The 20,169-nt window shown below is 40.4% G+C and overlaps 1 non-coding gene and 1 pseudogene across 1 annotated transcript; both read right to left on the bottom strand.

The window, feature by feature from the left end:
- Positions 1-480: 480 nt before the first annotated feature.
- Positions 481-19,635, bottom strand: LOC112908539 (small ribosomal subunit protein uS5 pseudogene; annotated as a pseudogene).
- Positions 1,066-1,139, bottom strand: LOC112913341 (small nucleolar RNA SNORA64/SNORA10 family). Its single transcript, XR_003233669.1, has one exon. It is a non-coding gene; the product is annotated as a small nucleolar RNA SNORA64/SNORA10 family (small nucleolar RNA).
- Positions 19,636-20,169: the final 534 nt, after the last annotated feature.

The following is a 20,169-nucleotide window of genomic DNA, read 5'->3' on the forward strand; positions in this document are numbered from 1 at the left end:
CTAATGTGGCCTCAGTTCCTTGCAACACAGACCTCTCCATAGGGTTGCTTAATTGTCCTCATAATATGGCAGCTAAATTTTTCCAGAGTGGGTGGTCTAAGAGAGAATAACACAGAAACTATAACGTTTTCTATGACCTAGCCTCAGAAACCATTTGTTACACAGGTCATCCCTACTTTTTATGGGATTGGACGAAACAAAGGCATGACCACCAGGAGGTGAGAATCACTGGGGTCACCATGGAAACTGGACACCACATCAGAGATAGGCAAGTGAAAACTGTGATGAGATATGACACGTTCCTTAGAGCCACTACCATAAAAAAGGCCCAAAAGGCCAAGTGTTGTTGGCAGGGATGAAGAGCATTTAGAACTAGTACGACCACTACAGAAACCAGTGCCCCTCTTATTTTTATGTATATATATTTTATTGTTTTTTTTTTAATCTGGCTTTAATTTACTTTATTTTTCTTGTATGAAACTATGTGGTAGCCACAGCTGGAGCCTAGGTCCTCTGCGTCGAGACCGATGTGGGTATTTATAACAGCATCAGTGAATTCCTGATAGGGAGACTTGGTAAACACCGTCTCTCTCCAGAGGTCAGGGATGAGACAGCAGTAGGTCTTGGAAGTGGCATGAAAAGTAGCCTTGGCAAAATTGCCCAGAGTGGCAGTGCAGCCTCTGGCTGAGTTATAGCAGTTACCAATGCTGGCCATCATTGGTAGCTTCTTGGGCACAGGGGCTGAGACCATGCCAGTACCTCTGGAGGCAAGGGTGAAACGCACCAGCACAGAGCCACAGCAGCTGGTCACTTTGCTTAAGACAGTGTGGTGCTTGCTGCTCTTGTTCCCACAGTAGCCTCTCCACACGAGAACAATGTGTTGTTCAACTCATCCTGGGTTGGCCAGGATGGTGGCCTCACAGATGGCAGTAGCTACCTCCTCTGAGCACTGAACACTCACACCAATGTCTCCACTTTAATCTCCAATGACAACAAATGCCTGTAAAGAGCCTGAGATGGTTGGTGGTCCACTGACTTACACAGCATCCGTAATCACCACCCAGGACCTAGTGCACCCCTCAAGGAAAGAGTGGCCACCGTGAGACCAATCTGAAATCCTGAGGAGCATCTTTCTCTCTCTCCCCATTTGTTTTTATTGTTTTCTTACAATTTCTTGGCCTATAATTAAATCCTCCCCAAATGCTTTCTGTCCCCCATTCCCAAGCTTTCCTATGCCTCTCTTAGGTATTTACTCAAGAAAAATGAAAATGTGTGTCCATTATTGTTCACAGCAGCTTTATCCATAATAGGCAGAAACTGGAAACAACCCAAATATCTATCAGCTAGTGAATGGATAAACATCATGTTACATCCAGACAATGGAATATTACTCATCAATAAAAAGAAATGAATTACTGACACATGCAAAAATATAGATTAATCTCAAAGCATTATGCTAAGTGAAAAAAGTCAAATTTTAAAAAGTACATACTTTGTAATTCCACTTATATGAAAATCCAGAAAAGGCAAAATTATAGTGACAAAACAGACCAGTGGTTTCCAGGCACTGGAATATTATAGATTCTGAATGCCATTGAGACTGATAAATTATTGAGATGCACAAGCACTTGGTGATAGATAACATATATCTCCCTCAGAGAAAAGAGATGTTATCCAGTTACTAATGATCTTGGAAGTTTCAGGTAAAACTCTTCTCCAAGAGAGAATTTAACCCAGACTATGGATTTTGATTTTGAGATAATATTTTGTTGGTTCTAAAATTAAGGGGAAACTCTTCCTTTTCAAAGTAATGACTGTCTTTAACTATGTAAGAAGAAATTATGTTGATACCATTTTCTGGTAACTTGGAAGGTAATACAATTCATTGGATGCCTTCCAGAATCAAAAAATATATATTATATTATCTCCTTTTTACAAAGGTAAAAGCTTCATCAAATATTTCCACTAGATGCCCTTTAGGGAATACAGATCCTACAACATGACCTGGGACCTCCTTTTCAAGAAATGCTAGTACAGGGGCACCTAGGTGGCTCAGTCGTTTAAGCATCCAATTCTTAGTTTCAGCTCAGGGCATGATCTCCAAGACATGAGATCCAGCCCCGGGTCAAGCCCTGCGTTGAGCCCCACTATGGGCTCCATGCTGAGTGTGGAACCTGCTTTCCGATTCTCTCTCTCTCTTTCCTCAGCCCTCCCCCACTCATGCTCTCTATCAAAAAACAAAGAAAAAAATGCTAGGGGCTCAGTTGGTTAGGCATCTGACTCCATCTCAGCTCAGGTCTTGATCTCAGGATATGAATTCAAGTGCTGCATTGGATTCTACTGTAGATAGTACTAAATAAATAAATATGTAAATAAATAAATCAGGAAATGAAGCAGGCATTGACTTGCATTAAATATTAGAAATTATAGCACTTAGAGGAAGTAAAGGATGTCATCTTCAGTCAGGACAAGGCCCAAGTTCCAGGCTCCTGTTATTAATCTTCATGGAAAAGTAAAGTAATGAAATCATTTTCAGTAAAAAATATTTACAGAGGTATTTTAACCTGTCTGCAAAGGATAGCAAATACATATAATGGAAAGGAAGTCCAACAAAAAATATAAAAGGCCTGTTTTGTTTTGTTTTAAAATTTTTTTTTATTTATTTATGATAGTCACACACAGAGAGAGAGGCAGAGACACAGGTAGAGGGAGAAGCAGGCTCCATGCACTGGGAGCCTGATGTGGGATTCAATCCCGGGTCTCCAGGATCACGCCCTGGGCCAAAGGCAGGCGCCAAACCACTGCACCACCCAGGGATCCCAAAAGGCCTGTTTTAAAGGCCCATTTTCCTGTAAGTTATAGAATCAAGGGTATACTTGTCAGGTGGCTTCTGTCTTTCTATTTTAAATCAGTGAGAAGAAAACAAGATGGTCCTTTCAATAAATGGTTTGAGACAATCTGGTAGTCATTTAGAAGAAAATAATGTTTTATAACCCTGTGTCATACTTTACATCCAAATAGTGTTCCAAATGGATTAAAACTTTTACTTGACGTAATTAAACTATTAAAACACTAAAATAAAAAGGTCAACATTTTAATATTCTTCATATAAAGAAACAGGTTCTATGTATGACTTTTTTTAAAAGATTTCATTTATTTATTCATGAGAGATGCACAGAGAGAGGCAGAGACAGAGGCAGAGGAAGAAGCAGGCTCCATACAGGAGGCCTGATGGGGGACTCAATCCCAGAATTCCAGGCTCATGCCCTGAGCCAAAGGCAGACGCTCAACTGCTGAGCCATCCAGGTGTCCCTATGCATGACTTTTTTAAACTAAGAAAAATATCTATAGTATATATGACAACAATGAATTAACATTAAATACATCCTATAAATCAATAAGACTGATACCAATAGGGAAAAAAAAAAGGGCAAAAGTCACAAAGAAATACAAGCAGCTAATTAACATGTTAAAAAAGTATTTTAAATTCATTAGTAACAACAAAATTAAAAAAATAAGGCATATTTTTGTAAAGATTTTTTTAAGTAATCTTTTGACTCAATATTTTTTTTTAAAGATTTTATTTATTTATTAATGAGAGAAACAGAGAGAAAGGCAGAGACACAGGCAGAGGGAGAAGCAGGCTCCCTGTGGGGAGCCTGATGCAGGACTCAATCCCAGGACCCCAGGATCATGACCTGAGCCAAAGGTAGCTGCTCAACTGCTGAGCCACCCAGGTGCCCCTTTACACTCAATATTGAGCTCAAACTTATAACCCCAAGGTTAGGAGTCACATGCTCTAATGAGCCAGCCAGGCACCCCATTAAAGCATATGTTTTTTATTTTTTTATTTTTTTTTAAGAGAGAGTGTGAGTGGTGGGGGGGCAGGCAGAGGGTGATAGAGAATTTTAAACAGACTCCACACTGACCACAGAGCTTGCCATGGGGCTTGATCTCCAGACCCTGAGATCATGACCCAGGCCAAAACTAAGAGTCAGATGCTCAATTGACTGAGCTACCCAGGTACATCATAAAGCATATTTTTTAATCTTATCAAATAGGCAAAGATATTTTTTCTAGAAGGAGGGTAGAGCAACATTTCTGGTGAGCAATATGGCAAGTTATATCAAAAGCCTACAAAAAATGTTCTTTGTCCTTAATTATCTCTACTTCTTGCATTATGCTCTAAGAAACCATTTTCTTAAATCCATAGAAGTAGGACTATAAGGATATTCATCTCTGCTTATCATACCAAAAGGAAAAATTTTTGTACATCCAAAAATGTTCATCATATGTGACTGAGACAATTTGTAATAGTGCCCATATGTAGCTATTTAAAACCATGATGTAGAAGAATCTTAATGATACAGAAAGATGATAAACATAAAAATAATTGCACAAGAACATAGGCATATGCTGGTTTTTCTCTTTATGCCTCAGCAGATCTATTCTCTGCTTTCTCTGCCTCGTTCTGTGTCCTAGGGAGCTGACCCCTAGGAACTGCCTTCTGGCTTCCAATTGTGGTTGGCCAATGACAGTCATGGGCAAATCTGAGGATGGCAAAAAAAAGAGAGGTCAGAGTGTTTCTTCCTTGCTCCCTAGCGGCCTTGACCCAATTTTGTCAGGTGGTGTGTCCCTTGACAAATCTGCTCCCATAAGAGCTTCCCCTCTGTGGCTCCCCTCTTTTTGACCTCTTGTAACACATTTTCCTTTCCTTCCTTCCTCAGGGCTAAGGATGATAATGGCTTTTCACTATTGTAAGCCCCAGCCTCCTCTTTCATATGTAATTGATTTTCTTAACACTGCCCACAGCTCTCCTCGAAAATCCCAGTTGAGGGGCACCTGGATGACTCAGTCAGTTAAGTGTCTGCCTTTGGCTCAGGTCATGATCCCAGGTCCTGGGATGGACTCATCAGGCTCCCTGCTCAGTGAGAGCCTGCTTCTCCCTCTCCTCCCCATTTGTGCTATCTTGGTTGCTATCTCTGTATCTTTATCTCAAATAAATAAATAAAATCTTTTTTAAAATCTCAATTGAGGGATCCCTGGGTGGCGCAGCGGTTTGGCGCCTGCCTTTGGCCCAGGGCGCGATCCTGGAGACCCGGGATCGAATCCCACGTCAGGCTCCCGGTGCATGGAGCCTGCTTCTCCCTCTGCCTGTGTCTCTGCCTCTCTCTCTCTCTCTCTCTCTCTCTCTCTCTCTGACTATCATGAATAAATAAATAAAATCTTTAAAAAAAAAAAAAAAAAATCTCAATTGAGGGATCCCTGGGTGGCGCAGTGGTTTGGCGCCTGCCTTTGGCCCAGGGCGCGATCCTGGAGACCCGGGATCGAATCCCACGTCAGGCTCCCGGTCCATGGAACCTGCTTCTCCCTCTGCCTGTGTCTCTGCCTCTCTCTCTCTCTCTGTATGACTATCATAAATAAATAATAAAAAAAATTAAAAAAAAATAAAATCTCAATTGAGTGCCTTCTATTTGCTGATAAAACTCTGGCTGACAAAAGACAACATAATCCAATTTTTATAAACATATACATATTAGTTATCTATTGCTCCATAACAAACCACCGCAACACTTGGCAGCTTAAAACAACAAACACTATCTTAGAGTTTCTTTGGGTCCAATATCTGGATATTGCTTACCTATGCACAGGCTAGCTTGAAGTCTCCAGGAGACTATAGTCATGCTGCCAGCCAGGGCTGCAATCTCATCTGATGGCTCAAGTGGGAGAGGGTCCACTTCCAAGCTCACTCACATGGGTGTTGGCAAGATTCAGTTCCTTGCAAGATGTTGGACCAAAGGCTTCACTGTCTATCTTCACTGTCTTCACTGTCTATCTATTGCCTGGAGGCCTTCCTCAGTTCCTTGCCACACTGCCCTGTCCATATGGGAGCTTGCAACATGGCCCCTGGCTTTTATCAGAGGGAGCAAGCAAGAAAGAGTGAAGGAGAACACCCAGGATGGAAGCCACAAATTTGGTAATCTAATTTTTGTGGTGACATTCCATCAACTTTGCCAGCCTGTGCTCAGGTACACAGGAAATGTATATATATGCAGTAGGCATCACTGGGGGCAATCTTAAAGGCAAAATATAATTTGTAAATGCACACCAAAAATATCTGTAGGATGACTGGTTATTGTTGGGTACATTAGTAATGATCTGTTTTCTCTTTGCATTATTGGCAATTTCTAAAAAATAATTACTATTGCTAAGACTATTACCATCATATGAATCTTTTGTTGCTAACCTATATCCAGCTGACAGCCACTCACATGACATTGCTTAATTTTTTACATTTTTCCTTGATATAAACCTTAGTAGACTTTACGAAAAATGAATCAATTATCTGCCATAATTGGATTTTGTTCAATATCTAACCCAATATGAAGCTCTGGCTAGGATTCCAAGACATGTATAAAAATAATCAGGATGAAATTTGTTCAGCTAATTTCTGCATTCTCTGACAAAGATCTCCACTCTATTGGACATGGAAATTATCTTAAAACCTTTTTCCTTATGCATTTACTGCCCATCAGTTTGGCAAGCCTGTCACACTGAAATAGGACCCAGAAGTGCCCTGGCTGTAATTGTTCCTCTCTGTTGAAGAGGCAACAAAGAATTACAGGTCACCCCTGTGACACAGATGAGGACAGCAAATGATTTTTCTCAGCCATTCACAATTGTTATATTCAAGGGCAAATTGAGCTACTTTTTTTCTTTGTAGTATAGGAAATAATGGGAAAACATAAATGGGGTTCATGATCTCCCCATTAGACAAAAATTAAAGAAAAATTTACAAAAATTACATTAAACCATAGTTTCAACTAAGCACAACAACTTTCATTATTCCTCCAATTAATTCCATCAAGCAAGTAATATATAAGCACCTACTGTGTATGCATAATGTCCTTTTTCTCCCTATAAATATCTCACCCAACCAACTTCATTTTTTGTCATGGTTCCGTGATTCTTACAATCTGCTAGTTTAAGAAGCCTGCCTCTTACTCAATTTCTCATTTATCTTTGATGCAAACCATTACCTAATTCTTCAGAGACACCCCATCTCTCCTCTCCCTTCTCTCTGGAAATCACCTCCAAAAATTATTTCTTGGGGGTTGCCTGGGTGGCTCAGTGGTTGAGCATCTGCCTTTGGCTCAGGTCATCATCCCGGTGTCCTGGGATCGTGTCCACATAGGGCTCCCTACAGGGAGCCTGCTTCTCCCTCTGCCTATGTCTCTGCCTCTCTCTGTGTATCTCTAATGAATAAATAAATAAATAATGTTTAAAATTGTATCTTGGCTCATTAATGGCTGAACTAGTTATAAAAACCTTCTCCTGACTCCACATGCCCCTGTCCAGTTCCCCTGGACAGCTCCACATGAGTAAAAGAAATTGAAGTCACTTTATATCAGGCCCTATGAGATGACTAACTATTCCCCACTTACTTTCCCACTTATTCCAAACTGTCACCTGTAACTTTAGGTATGGTAATTGAGCCTGGACTCCTGGTTTCTTAAAGGAAAACAGCAAACCCAAAGGAATTCATTGCCACGTGGGAAAAGAGTTTGGCGGTTTCTTACAAAGCTAAACACAGTCTTAACACATGATCTGCTAGTTGCACTCCTTGGTATTTACTGAAATTAGTTGAAAACATATGTCCACACAAAAACCTGCACGTGAGTGTTTATAGCAGTTTTGTGCACAAGTGCCAAAACTTGGAAGCAACCAAGATGTCCTTCAGTAGGTGAGTGGATAAGGAAACTGTGGTCCATCCAGACAATGGAATATCATTCAGCACTAAAAAGAAATGAGCTATCGAGCCATGAAAAGCCATGGAGGAAGCTTGAATGCCTATTACTAAGTGAATGAAGCCAATCTGAAAAGGCTACATGCCGTATGATTCCAACTACATGACATTGTGCAAAAGGCACAATTGAGCTACTTTTTTTCTTTGTAGTATAGGAAATAATGGGAAAACATAAATGGGGTTCATGATCTCCCCATTAGACAAAAATTAAAGAAAAAAGTTCACCATTAAACCATAGTTTCAACTAAGCACAACAAAAGAAAAAGATCAGTGGTTGTCAGAGGTTGGTGGGAGAGAAGAATGAATAGAGTGCAGAGGATTTTTAGGGCAGTGAAATAAATTCGTATGATAATGACAGATACATGTCATAATACATTTGTTCAAACCCCTGGAATGTACAATGCCAAGAGGGATGTAGCCAATGTAAACCATGGATTTAGGAAGATCATGATGTTTCACTGAAGGTTTATCAATTTTAACAATGACACCACTCTGGTGGGGACACCGATAGGCTGGGGAGGGGTGCAGAGAGTCTATGGGAACTCTGTGCTTTTTTGGGGGGTCAATTTTGCTGTATAAAATTGCTCTTTAAAAAACTCTACTGGGGTGTCTGCCTTCAGCTCAGGGACTCTAGGACCTATCCTTACATCCCCCACTCAGTGAGGAGTCTGCTTCTCCTTCTGCCCCTCACCCCACTTGTGCTCTCTCTCTCAAATAAATAAATAAAATCTTTTTTAAAAAAGTCTACTATCGAGCAGCCTGGGTGGCTCAGTGGTTTAGTGCCACCTTCAGCCCAGGGTGTGATCCTGGAGACCTGGGATCGAGTCCCACATCGGGCTACCTGCATGGAGCCTGCCTCTCCCTCTGCCTGTGTCTCTGCCTCTCTGTGTGTGTGTGTCTCTCATGAGTAAATAAATAAAATCTTTTTTTAAGAAAAGTCTACTATAATAAAAAAGGAAGTCACTGCACTATTCCTCAAGATTCCCAATGATAATACTATTTAGTTAAATTCTATCTTCCTTATGGCCAGAGAGAGAGTTAGGGAGGGAAGACAAGGAGAGGGAAGGGATGGGGCAAAGAAAGGAGAAGAAGAAAAGGGAGATTAAAGAAAAAAGTGAGATAAGAAAACAAAGATCATGTTGATATTAAGACACTTTTTCCCCAACCCAAATGTCTGTTGGCAGATGAACAGATAACCAAATTGTGGTATAAATGTACAAGAGGATATTATTCAGCCTTAAAAAAGAAGTAAATTCTGACACATGGTACAGCACCAACGAAGCTCGCAGACATTATGTTAAGGGAAATAAGCCAGTCAGAAAAGGACAAATGCTATATCCTTTTGCTTCTAAGAGGTGCCTAGAGCAGTCAAATTGATAAGGAAAGGAGAATGGTGGTTGGAGCTAGAAGGGGCCAAGGGAGATGGGTAGTTAGTGTTGAATGGGTACATCATTTCAGTAGGGGAAGATGAAAAAGTCCTAGAGATGGATGGTGGTGATGGTTGCAAAACAGTGTGAATGTACTTAATGCCACTGATCTACATGCTTAAAATGGTTAAAAGGGTCATTTTCATGTTATGTATATTTTACTACCATAAGCAAGACGCTTCTTCATAGGAGGTAGAACACATTTAATATATTCCATTTCAAAGATGAAATGCAACTCAGTCTCATAAAAAAAATGCTGATGCAAAACGGTTTTTAATCAACCAATAATCAAAGTGCTCCCTACCCCTCAATGCCATTTTTGCCTCAGGGGTCGGAGTCCCTGGAGTTCCAGAGGAGAAGGGGACACGGCAATGAGGGGAGCACTGTATCACACAACACAGAGCCCCTGATTGTGGAAATTCTTTTAAAGAATGATATTTATTATTTCAAACTTCCATTTACCAACTCCGTCATCAGGTGCCTCTCCTGACTCAATCTGCCATTTTATACCTTCTACCTTCCTTATTGCAAGCCTTCCAAAGAGCTCCAAGTCGCCATGGTCTTTTTATTTATTACCTTCTGCCAAACAAACAGCAGCCGTGAATTCAAAAAGGCACAACCTTTTATTGTTTTGAGCTAGCAGCAGGCGTCCTAAATGAACGCTTTGGGCTTAATGCTACAGGCCAAGCATTAATCTTTTTGATCTTCCCTAGCTGAACCTGTTTAGAGTTCAGAGACTCATGAAAAAAGTGAGTTTATACCTTTGTCATTTCTCAGATGCAATGCTGCTAACACTGCAAAATGGCCACAGTTCCCCCAAATAATTTATGAGAGAACACAATACCACCTGCAGAGCAATGTGTCAGTCAGGCACAATCCTGCATCCTCTATTAATTCTTATTTTTGTTCCTCTTGCAAGTTTTATTTCTCAACAGACATTTTATATTTTTCCCTTTAGCCTGAATGATCTGTCCCCTAACTAGTGCTTCAACTTCATGGCCTGCCAGCCACCTTTCTCTGCTAGCGAAGCTTTAGCAACACTGGGGGCTTTTGGTGCCTCAGATGAGTTGATCTTAGCCATACCTTCAGTCTCAGGGCCTTTGCACACGCTTAACCCCCACACCTGCTTTTCTCCTTCTTACATGGCTTTCTCTGGGGACTCAGTTAATGTGGTTTCCTTAGAGATTGCCTTCTCCCTCTCATCACCCAACTCCCAGCAGTTTTCTCCCATACCATCATACTTTTTCCTCAGCACCCATTACAACTTGTAATTATGTATGTGTATACTCATTTAACATCTTTCTCCCACACTAGATTATAAGATCCATTAACACAGGGACAATGTCTATCAAGTTCACAACTGTGTACTCAGTGCCAGACACATAGTTGAGCTCAAATGTTGGAATGAAGGGAAGATAGGAGAGAGGAATGGAGGAAGAGAATGAAGGAAACTGACACAAGGGCATCTTCAGTTCTGTAATGAAGCTTCTGTGTATTAAGGAGGGGCAGAGGACATCTGACATTCCTGGAGACCAATACTAGAGGATTAGTAACACTATTGAAATCTTCGGGCTGCCCTTCCCCCAGAGAACCATTCCTCCTATATTTCAGACAGCTGGCAGACAAAGGATGTCAATTTGGAGTATGTGTTCCTGGCAAGAGAACATATGGACCCCATGGAGTGATCTTCATCCTGATTTCCGTGATCCCCATCTCTCCCAGAGTTCACTGCCATTGCCCTGCCATGATTTCCTTTCAAGAAATGAGCTCGCTCAGAAACACAATTGAATCCAACCAGGGCGATGGGCAATCAGTTTGGCTGCGACCTTATGGACAATAGATTGACTAGTTTGCAACAGCTGGTAACACTGTATGTTGCTTGCAGAAATGAGAAGCTCAAAGAAGAAACTACATTTTTGTTTTAGTAAATATGGGGAAAGAATGATTTAAAATAACTCTCAAAAATGAAAGAATGCCATTAACTAATCCCTCAGAAGTAACTTTTCCAGAGTGTTTCAATTATAGTCTTTTCCCTTACAATATCTAAGTTACCCTCATTAAGTACTCAGAGAACTCTGTGCTTACACGAATACCCATGGTGTACCTACTTCACACTTACATAGAATGAATTTCTAGTTCATGAACACCAGGCAGAACTATTTCTCTCTTGTTAACAGGCTGTTTTAACAATGGATCAAGAGCAATAATAGATGATCAAATGTGCTGTCCTTTTCTGCCTGTTTCTACTCATTTTCGAGGGGCACCTGGGTGGCTTAATCAGTTAGAAATTCAACTCTTGGTTTTGGCTCCAGTCATGATCTCAGGATCATGAGATTGAGTCCTGTGTCTAGTTCTGTCCTCAATGCAGAGTCTGCTTGTCCCTCTCCTCCCTTCCCCCTCTGCTCTTCTCGCCCCCTTGATCTCTCTCTCTCCCTCAAATAAATAAATAGATTAATTAATTAACTAGTTAATTAATTAAATAGTTTTCTAAAAGACTGCTGAAACAGACAAGAAAATTGGGACAGGACTTACAATCAAGATGTAAAATTAAGTTGAGAAATGTATTTCTAAAATCTATATCGTGTGTCTATCTTCTTTCCCAAATATTCGGCAATAAACAGTGAGATTCATTTGCAATTTGAAAAAAAAAAAGCAACTTGGTTTTAACTCTGCGTTTGTTTACATGAAAATTCACAGCATATGTCAATTGCTTTGGGCGGGAATTTGGAGATGAGGGCAATTGTTTTATATGCACAGTGTTCTTATTCATCAAAGAACCATGTAGAGTATTTCAAGTAAAATGTTAACATCAGGCCCAGGGCTGAACCCAGATGTGCCTTTAAAATGAATTCAGAGTCTGTCTTCCCTGAGTACTGTCTCATTACAAATGACAAATTAAGATACATGGGGAAGGTTGTACCTGCTTCGTGTGCAGTAAAACCTCGAACTGTTGGGACCACGCTGAGAATGAAAGAGCCTCGAACTAGACTAGAATGGTCTCAAGGATTGGTGGGAAACTGAGGCTGTAGCCCCTCTGTGCTAACGTGACACAGCCCCTCTGTTCTAATACCTCAAACTCCATGTGTGACAAGGTGACAAAAAACTTGATTGTCCCTCACAAACTCATCAAAGCACACTCCGTTCCAGATGCAAATGAATGTAGCTTTATACAGCAGCGACACCATTCACATTGTAATTTCAAGCAGGGAGAAGTAGAAGAACCTTTGTGTTTGTGCAATAAAATGCCTCCTCCATCCCTCAAATTCTCTTCAAGCTCTTAATAAAAAACCTGCAAATACCTCCAGTCTGATTTTGGACATAAAGTGTTGAGATAATCTAGCTTTAGAAAAATTATGAGTACATCTGCTTCCTAACCAGAGAAAGATATGAGACTCTGGGGACAGGGAATTATAAATCCATTTCTTTGTTCTTTAAAATTATTCCTTTATCTCTGGACTTCAACAATGCGCTCTCTCGCGCTCTCTCTCTCTTTCTCTTTCTCTCTCCCTCTCTCTAATTCAGGAAAAATACATGTGCAAAGAGTGTGAAATTAACACAGTGCATGCACAATCTCAGTAAATAAACATGAAAATCTTTTTGTTGCACATCACTAGCTTCATTCAATTAGCAAAATGTTAAAATACTGTTGCACTGCACAACCTAACCTTTTAATTTGTGGGAAAACTAAAACAAACAAACAAAAACTAGCAAATAAGAGAAGCTTGAAATTATTCCTTTTCCATCAAGGTACCTAGCCAGATATAGAAGCTGCAGAATCTGTTTTCTAGAATTCTCATTTCCATCTCAAACCCTTTTAGTCTTTCCTGGTCAATACTCTTTACTACCTTCTAGTAGCATAGTCTTCCTTTTCGCCGCAGTCAACTGTCTAAAATGTTAGACGGAAAATAAAGTGTTAGCTGACAGCTAAGTGTTAGCTGACAGCTGAGAGTGGCTTAATACATTCATGGTAAACATATTACAAAAACCCTTACTTTGCATTACTGTGCACACAGCAGACATCACTAATCTTTTGCTGAAAGGCTACCACACTCCTTAACTCCTTAACTGCCGTCAGCAGCCAACAAGAGCCAGAGTTGGTAAAAGAAAGTCATTTCTTCAAGTAATCTCTACTGAACTCCTATGGTATTCCAGTCATTAGTTTGATGTGGAATATTGTGATTAAAAATGTCCTTGGGCAGCCCGGGTGGCTCAGCGGTTGAGCGGCTGCCTCTGGCTCAGGGCCTGATCCCGGATACCCCAGAGTCCCACATGGGGCTCTCTGCATGGGGCCTGCTTCTCCCTCTGCCTGTGTCTCTGCCCCTTTCTCTCTCTCTCTCTCTCTCTCTCTCTCTCTGTCTCTCATGAATAAATAGATAATATTTTTTTAAAAATAAATAAAAATAAAAACAATGTCCTTGATGGCATGATAGACTGGTGAATGAGAGAGACAAAATCCTGTCATGACCTATCGACATTTTAATAGGTGCTTTTAAAAACAGAAAACTCTAAAAATCCAAAAGGATGAACCTGCAGGTGTAAACAGTATGGGTATTTTTGGCCACAAATTCCAATAACTCTTCTTGATATTTTCTTTCTTTTTTTTTGTTAAGATTTACTTATTTATTTATGATAGACACACAGAGAGAGCGAGAGAGAGAGAGAGAGAGAGGCAGAGACACAGGCAGAGGGAGAAGCAGGCTCCACGCAGAGAGCCTGACGCGGGACTCGATCCCCAGGACTCCAGGATCGTGCCCTGGGCCAAAGGCAGGCACCAAACTGTTGAGTCACCCAGGGATCCCTCTTCTTGATATTTTCATGTAATCTTCATGCTGTAAGGCCAGGAATTCTAGCACCACATCATTAGGTGAATTGTCTCATTTTTTATACAAATTCAGGTAAAGGGGAACAAAGGAAATAAACTAGGTACAGTATTCATTTCCCTCTTCTTTCCAACATGCTGCATGACTGCTATGTGCCAGGTTCTAAATTAGATATGGGATACACACATGATTGGGTTTCATTCCCTGCCATCATAACCCTCCAGTATAATGAGGGATATGGAATCATAAACAGGTGAACTCAGAGTAATATTATGGACTACCAGAGCCTGAGCTCACTATGGCAGGTGATCAAGACAACCTTCGAATGTAATTGATCCACTGTGGCACTGCTGTGCCAAATGCTCTCAAAGTAGTGAACTGTATGTATGAATGTTACAAGTAACTGCCATCTTTAAAGTAATCAATTTTTCTTTCTTTTCTTTATACACAAGAGACACCCAGAAGATAGAAAGTAAAAACCTGTCCTGGTCCCTGAGTTCAAACTAAACTACAAAGCTATAGTAATAAAAACAGTGGGAGACTGTTGCAAAAACTGACACGTAGATCAATGGAACAAAATAGAAAACCCACAAATAAACCTATGCTTACATGGTCAATGAACTTACAGCAAAGGAGGTAACAATAAACAGTGAGGAAAGAAAGACAATCTCTTCAACAAATGGTGTTGGGGAAACTGGACAGCCAAATGCAAAAGAATGAATCTAGACTCCTACCTTACACAATACCCAAAAATTAACTCAAAATGGATTAAAGATTTAGATGTAAGACCTGAAACCATGAAACGCCTAGAATTAAAAATGGACAATAAGCTATTTGACATAGGTCTTGGCAATGATTTTTTTAAATCTGACACCAAAAACAAAAATGAATAAGTAGAACTACCTCAAACTAAAAATCTTCACAGCAAAGAAAACCATCAACAAAATGGAAAGGTAACCTACTGAATGGGAGAAGATATTTTCAAATCAAATACTGGATAAGGGACCCCCTTACACTGTCAGTGGGAAAGCAGATTGGTGCAGCCACTCTGAAAAACAGTGTGAAAGTTGCTCAAAAAGTTAAAAGTAGAACTACCCCACGACCCAGCAATTGCACTACTAGGTATTTATCTCGACAACACTTATTTTTAGTCTTTTTGATACCAGCCATTCTGACAGCTGGAGGATGACACCTCACTGTGGGTTTTTGTTTTTAAAGATTTTATTTATTTATTTGAGAGAGAAATAGGCAAAGGGAGAGGGAAAAAGAGTCTTAAGCAGACTCTGTGCTAAGCACAGAGCCTGAGGCAGGGTTCTGAGGACACTGAGATTGGGACCTGAGTGGAAACCAGAGTCAGATGCTTAACCAGATGCACCCCCAGGTGCTCCGCCTCCTTGTGGTTTTGGTATCCATTTCCCTGGAGATTCATGATATATAACCAAGATCCTGAAACAATATAAATATCCATTGATGAATGAATGGATAAAGAAATTGTGGTGTGATATATTCTATGGAATGTTATTCAGTCATAAAAAAAAAAAAAAGAAATCTTGCCTTTTGTGACAACAAGGATGGACCTTGAGAGCATTATGCTAAGTGAATTGAGTCAAAGGTAAATACCACATGATCTTCCTTATACATGGAATCTTAATATAAATAAGTAAACATTGGGGCACCTGAGTGGCTCAGTTTGCTAAGTGTCTGCCTTCAGTTCAGGTCATGATCCTAGGGTCCTGGGATTGAGTCCTGCTCAGTGGGGAGCCTGCTTCTCCCTCTGCTTCTGCCCCTCACCCAGCTTGTGCTCTCTCTCTCTCTCTTACTCTTGCTCACTCTCTTTCTCTCAAATAATAAATAAATAAAATCTTCCAAAAATTATATATATTTATATGCAAACTCATAGATGCAGAGAATATGTCAGTCATTGCCAGAGGTAGGGGTTGGGGAGATGAGAGATATAGATGGATTGTGCTTGGATTTTTTAATTTAAATATATCAAATTTTAAAAATAAATAAATAAATAATTTTTTATTGGGATAAAAAATGGGAACATTTTATGAGCACTTATCTCCTACTACTTTACAATTTGAAAAAAAAGCAAAACCAATTATATGTATTAGAATTCAAAGCCATTTTCATATTTTATTAATCTACTGACATTTTAAGAAATAAAGGGAAACTAAGATTCTATTTAGACAGCAGTCTTTGCATTTTTTCTTTTAGAAAGATTCATACATTTAAAGGTTATTAATTAAACATTAAATATGATTAAATTAATTATTTATTAATTAAGCTTTTTAAAAAAAGATTTTATTTATTCATGAGAGACACACACACAGAGAGAGAGAGGCAGAGGGAGAAGCAGGTTCCATGCAGGGAGCCCAACGTGGCACTTGATCCTGGGTCTAGGATCACACCCTGGACTGAAGGTGGCGCTAAACTGCTGAGGCACCCGGGCTGCCCTATTAATTAAGCTTTTAAAGTTAGTTAAAAATCCGGAAATCACAATGTAATTAACATCAAATTTTTATGAATTGTTTTGTAAAACTTTTATAGAATTAAGCCATTTAAGGAGACAGCTACTATTATGTTACTAGTTAAATACAATTTAATATATACACTCTTTAACTGTAAATTTAACTTTGGTCTTGAACAAAGCAAAATATTGTGTTTTTTTTAATGGTAAACTGTTAGAAACTGAATGATGTAGAAGTGTCGGGATTACCACTCAAATACTCAACACTAAAATTATTTAAATGAAAAAGCCAGCTGGGGTGCCTGTGTAGCTCAGTCAGTTAAGTGACTGACTTGATTTTGGCTCAGGTCACGATCTCAGGGTTCTGAAGTGAGCCCCAGGTGGGCTTCTGCACTTGGCCTGGAGTCTGCTTGGGATTTTTTTCTCTCCCTTTCTTTCTCTGGCCCTCCCCACTCTCTTTCTCAAGAAATAAATAAATAAATAAATAAATAAGCCAGCTAATTTAGCAAAATTCTGTCCTCTATATCTTTTCTCTTCTCAAAATAAGATATCTTAATGGTTTTGCTGAAGCCTGATGATATAAACGATTGCATGTGGTGGAATTAGAACTTTGGGAGGAAGGGCTGTGGAAATCCTAACTGGTGAAGACTGAGGTGATTCTCAGGGTGTAGCAAGCTTGGGACACTCAAATACCTTTATTGAAGTCAACTTGGCCAATACTTTTTTTCTTCCTTTCTTTTTAAAGATTTTATTTTTAAGTAATTTCTACACACAATGGATGACTTGAACTTACAGCCCTGAGGTCAAGAGTCACTTGCTCTTCTGACTGAGCCAGTCAGGTGCCCCTTTTTCTTTCTTAAACAAGCTTTTATAGGAAGCTTATAGCTTTACAGCAGCTGCTGTTTGCTTCTGCTTTTACTCTCCTGGATAGTCAAGGTGTAGATGATGTTCAAGATCAATTTCAGCATCCGGATAAGGGTCAGGATTAGAATCAAAGTGAGAGTGAGGATCAGGGTGAGAATAAGAGTTCAGGGCAAGTAGCAGTGAGAGTTAGTCAGGTGAAGGTCATGGTCACATTCAGAGCCCCTGTGAAAAGTTCATGTGAGATTTAGTTCATGGTCAGGGTAATGTGTGATTTAGTTCAAGGCAAAAGTATGATGAGAGCCAGGTTCGGGATGAGAATAGGATCAAAGCCAGAGTGAGCATCATGGTTAAAGTTAGGGTATTGGCCAGGTTCAGGGTGATGGTTGGGGGTAAAATCAAGTTCATTGTCAAGTATAGGGTATGGTAGGAGAGGTAGGGGATTCAGAGGCAGTGTCAGGGTTACAAATGGGCCAGACTCAAATCTGAAGGTAAGAGTCATATGAAGAATAAGGATGAATATAAAGATCAGGATTTGGGGGGGGGGGGTCACCTGGGTGGCTCATTCAGTTGAGCATCTGATCCTTGATTTCACTCAGGTCATGATATCAGGGTCGTGAGATAGAGCCCTTTGTCTAGCTCTGCACTCGGCATGGAGTCTGCTTGTCCCTTTCCCTCTCTTTCGCCTCTCAGCTCTTGTTCTCTCTCTCTTTCTCTCTCTCTCAAATAGAGAAATAAAAATATTAAAAAAAAAAAAAGATCAGAGTAAGTTCAGGTGCAGGGTCTAATTTAGGGCCACAGTCAAGGTGAAGATCAGAGTCATGGGGATCACTTTGACAATCAGCTCCAGGGTCAGGGTCAAGATTAGAATAATGATCACATTCAGGTAGGGGAAAGGTTAGGCCACAGTCAGGGAGAGGGTCAGGATACAAATGAGTATAAGGGTCAGAGTGAGGGAAGAATCAAGGTAAGGACCACTGTGAAAGTAAATATTAAGTATTAATGTCAGATTCAGGATCAAAGTCAGGTTCATAGTAAAGATGAGGGTTAGGACAGATTAAAGATCAGGGTGAACATCAGAGTCAGAATCAGAATACAGGTCAGGGTCAAGTGAAATATCAGGGACACTTAGAAGGTGAGGGTCTGGTCAGAATGAAATTGAGCAAGGCGCCTAGGTGGCAACAGTCAGTAAAGCATCCGACTCTTGGTTTCAGCTTGGGCTGTGATCTCACAGTCATAAGATCAAACCCATGTCCAGGGAGGCTGTTTCTGATTCTCTCTCCCTCCCCTGCTCCTCTCGTCTCCCTCTCAAATAAATAAATAAATAAATAAATAAATAAATATTTTTAAAAAAAGATATTAAGGGATGCCTGGGTGGCTCAGCAGTTGAGCTTCTTCTGCCTTTGGCCCAGGGTTTGATCCTGGAGACTCGGGATCAGCCCAAGCTGCATGGAGCCTGCTTCTCCCTCTGCCTATGTCTCTGCCTCTCTCTCTCTCTGTGTCTCTCACGAATGAATAAATTTTAAAAAAAGATATTAAGAATGAGGGTCAGTATCAGGATCATAGTAAGGTATAGGGTCAGGTAAGAGCATTAGTGTATGGTGAGTTTTTGGGTCAAGGGCAGGGTCAGGATGAGAATGAGGGTAAAGTTCTATGTCAAGGTCAAGGTCATAGTAATAATGAGGGTCAGTGAAAGTCAGGTACACATCAGAATCAGATTCAGGGTGAAGTTCGGTGTCAAGGTGAATGTGAAGGCAGATGTCAGGGAGATAGTGAGGAATAGGTTAGAGTCTACATGAGCATGAGGGTGAGTGTCAGGGTTTAGCCATGGTGAAGTTTAAATTTAGGTTCAGATTCAGAGTCAGGCTCAGCTTCAGTGTGAGGGCAAAAATCTAGCTGAGGATCAAAGGAAAAGTCAGGGTCTATGTGAGTATCAGTAGCAGGCTCACATCAAGGTTAGGATCAGGGCAAACTTCAATGTCAGAATCAGGAAGGATCTTGGTTAGGGTCAGAATGAGCCTCTGTGACCAACAATGTCAGGTAAGCCTTAGAGTCAAAGTCCACTTAAGAATAAGGGTAAAGGTTAGAATCAATATTGAGACGAACACCAGAGTCAGAGTCAGGCCCACATGACAATGAGATTCAGACCACAGTGAAGGTCAGAGTCAAGAGCAGGGTAAAGACAACGGTCTGGATGACGGTAAGGATGAGAGTCATGGTGAGGGTAACGGTCAATATCGGGTTCATGGTGACAGATAAGGAAGGTATAGATAGAGTTGAATCTTAAGGTCAAATGTCCCGTGCATATTTTGAGGTGGAGGGTGGTTCTAGGTCAGTGTGGGTAAAAATCAAGGTTGTAAAAAAAAAAAATCAACGTTATAAACATGGTGAGGGTAAGGATGGGGGTGAAGTTCAGGAGAAGGTCAAGGTCAGATTCAGCATGTGTGTTACAATAAGTGTGACAGACCATTTGAATCGGAGAGAAATGATGGTCAGTACCAGAGTAAGAATGAATGTACATTTTAGGGAAAGGGTCTGCTTGATGGTCAGGTTGCATAACAAAGAAAGAATATGGTCATGCTGAAGGTAAAGTAAGGGGGATGGTTGGAGTCAGGTAAGTTTCAGGGTCAAGTTCAGGATTAGGATCAATATAAGGGTAGTATACACAGTAAAACACATTCAGAGTAGAGTGGCTTTTGGGCACAGCCAGGTTCAGGGTAAGGATAAAAATCAGGGTTAGCGTAAAGGTCTGGTTCAAGGTGAAAGTCAGGGTGATTATAA

This window comes from Vulpes vulpes, chromosome 9 (assembly GCF_048418805.1).
Source record: "Vulpes vulpes isolate BD-2025 chromosome 9, VulVul3, whole genome shotgun sequence".
In the NCBI taxonomy this organism is placed as follows: Eukaryota; Metazoa; Chordata; class Mammalia; order Carnivora; family Canidae; genus Vulpes; species Vulpes vulpes.